Here is a 3044-nt window from a genome sequence, read left to right as displayed (position 1 = left end):
TTTTTTTTTTTTTTTTTTTTTTTTTTTTTTTTTTTTTTTTTTTTTTTTTGCCATTGGACTTGATAAATGAAATGAATTTGGATCCTCAGCCTTGTCCTGGACAAAAAATTAAACAAGTTTTGACTAAGAAAGCAGAGAAAAAGCAACTTTTTGAGTTTGAAACTGGGGCTTTCGTTAAGGTCCCATTTGCATAGGCTCTAAGCACGGGGATTCTTGGTGGTTTGTGGTACCAGTCCCGCACCACTACTGCCCTGTCGCTCAAGTAACACACATGTCGTTCCTAAAGAAGGATTTCTAAGTCCACGAGTCTATGGGTCATACATGTATCAAACAATGTGTGTGTTCTACACATTTGTCACACTCGTGCATCTAAAGATTTGGACATGATTGAAATATACCGTATCTTGGATGGCCTCGTAAACTCGCGTGTCAATACTTTTCCTTAATTTCCAATCTAAATTTTCGGGTTATTAGTTGTTTATGTTCATTTTAACTAAGATCATGCATTTCAAGTCTTCCAGCTTACAGGCAGTAAATATAGATTGATTCTAAAGTAGATATTTCATATTCACGAGGAACTCGTGGGCTGTAATCCATAATATAAGAAAATACCTTTAAAACTTACATTAAAACCAACCATTTAAATCATCATACTTCAAACAATAAACCATTCAAATCATGAGACATACATATGAAGTGGTAAAGGAGAAACGAAGTGGACATCAAATGCTGAGGTATCATGATTGGAATGCTTTGAGGTCCAATGTGACATAAACTAAATGGACAGTCCAACCACATATACATTTAAAATCGTCCTATCGAAGCGTTTTCGATGTGATCCATGGCACGAAAGCAAATTTGGGTAACGATCCATTGGTCGTTAAAGAATGACCTATGACTAGGTCGCGAGCGAAGAGGATTAAAAAAGCAATGCGACTACTTGCTCAAGCCACGATGGATGAAACATTCATCATGGCAAGCAAAGAAACATGACTTGTGTCGGGAGAAGAAACACAAATGAATCAACTTGGTTCAAACAACAGACGAAAAAGATGAAATGGGGCCTATGCAACCGTATCGTGCAAGATTACATGCAACCGCGTGTAACTAGGTAGAAAATCCAATAGAAGAGTTGAAGAGTTCTATGCGACCACATCCAATATAATTATGCGATCGCATAGTTCAAATTGTGCGTGAAATTTTCCAAAATTCGTGAAATCTCCTAATTTAGCTAAAACTCTATATTCTTGGCATCTTTTGTAATATTTAGAATTTGATTTTTTTATTTTTTATTTTTTTGAAGCGAGGTTTACGAAATCTTCAATTTTATTAAAAACTTCATATTTTTGGTACCTTTTGTAATCTTTAGAATTTGATTTCGTTTTAACTAGGTTTAAATGAATTCCTTATATATATAACTCATTATTTTCATTTTAGAACAGCTTTTATACATGCAATTTAAGAGATTATTTTGTGAGTATATTTTGCTTCAATCTTTGTTTTTCATTGATCTAATTCTAAACTTATCAAGATTTATTTTTTGCAACGTTCAAGTAATTCGGGTGAGATTCTTGAGTCTTGTGATCACATGGTCAACATATTGTCGCCCATTGTATTGGCTCTTTAGTTCAATATATATATATATGTGTGTGTGTGTGTGTGTGAGAGAGAGAGAGAGAGAGAGAGAGAGTTCATATCAGTTAGTATCAGAACTTTGATTCCAAAAATCAAGGTTATATCTTCGTCTTTTTCGTTTGAGTCTTTTGTTTTCATTCTTCATCTTTTGAGTTTCTAATCCATAAAAATATCAAAAAATTTCAAAAGTTGTTTGTATGCTAATTTAGACTCAAATCAGTTTCTGTTTCTTTTGCTAGTATTGTAGTTGAATTTTTGAGCAAATTTTTTTTTTTCAAAAATTGCCAACAGTATACAATTTCATTTTTTTGAGTAAAAAAAGGAAGGGGTGTCCAATCAAAATTCCAGAACCACTTTTTTGCATTAATATTAGTTTCCATTCAAAGTGTCAAATTCCTTTGCTTCTTTTCCTTCCTTCCTTGAGTCTTCTAAATTCCATTTTGTCACTCACATTCTAATTTGAATTCTTCGATAATAAAACTTGGTTGAGACCGAATTAGTTCTTTTGAAGCACTTGGATGAAAACATTGAGTAGAAAAAGGCAAAAGTGGTAAGACTAATAGAGGGAAAAATCCAAATTTGAGTGACACACGAGCGTATGCACGTGAGATAAATCTTACTTTGGATTTATAATGTCTAAAACATTCATCATGCCAAGCAAAGAAACAAGACTCGTGTTGGACTTCGCAGAAGAAACACGAATGGATAAGCTTGGTTCAAGCAATAGACGGAGGAGCTAAAACGAGGCTTATGCAGCTGCATAGTATAAGACTACATGTCGCCGCATGTAACCATGTAGAAAATCCAGCTGAAGAGTTAAAGAGTTTTGTGTGATCACATTCTATATAACTATGCGACCGTATAGTTCACATTGTCCACACAAATTGTTAAAATTCGCGAAATCTCCTAATTTAATTAAAACTCTATATTTTTTTTATATCTTTTATAATCTTTAAAATTTAATTTCGTTTTAACTAGGTTTACGAAATCTCCTAATTTAGTTAAAACTCTATATTTTTGGTATCTTTTGTAATCTTTGAAATTTGATTTCGTTGTAACTTGGTTGACACGAGTTCCTTGTATATAGAACTCATTATTTTCATTGTAGTATGATTTTTATACATACAATTTAAGAGATTATTTTGTGAACATATTTTGCTTCAATCTTTGTTCTTCATTTAATTAATTTTGAACTTATCAGGATTTATTTCTTGTGATGTTCAAACAATTCAAGTGATATTCTTGAGTCTTGTGATTATGAGGTTAACATATTATCGATGATTGTGTTGGTTCTTTGGTTCATTATATTGGAATCAAACTCTAAACATTGATTCTTGACTTTTTTTGGGTTTGAATCAATCCTATGTGAATTTCGTAAATACTATTGCTATGTGGGTTCACTTCGGTTT

Source organism: Olea europaea, chromosome 21 (assembly GCF_002742605.1).
Source record: "Olea europaea var. sylvestris chromosome 21, O_europaea_v1, whole genome shotgun sequence".
Classification (NCBI taxonomy): domain Eukaryota; kingdom Viridiplantae; phylum Streptophyta; class Magnoliopsida; order Lamiales; family Oleaceae; genus Olea; species Olea europaea.
Note: the sequence above shows the minus strand (reverse complement) of the source record.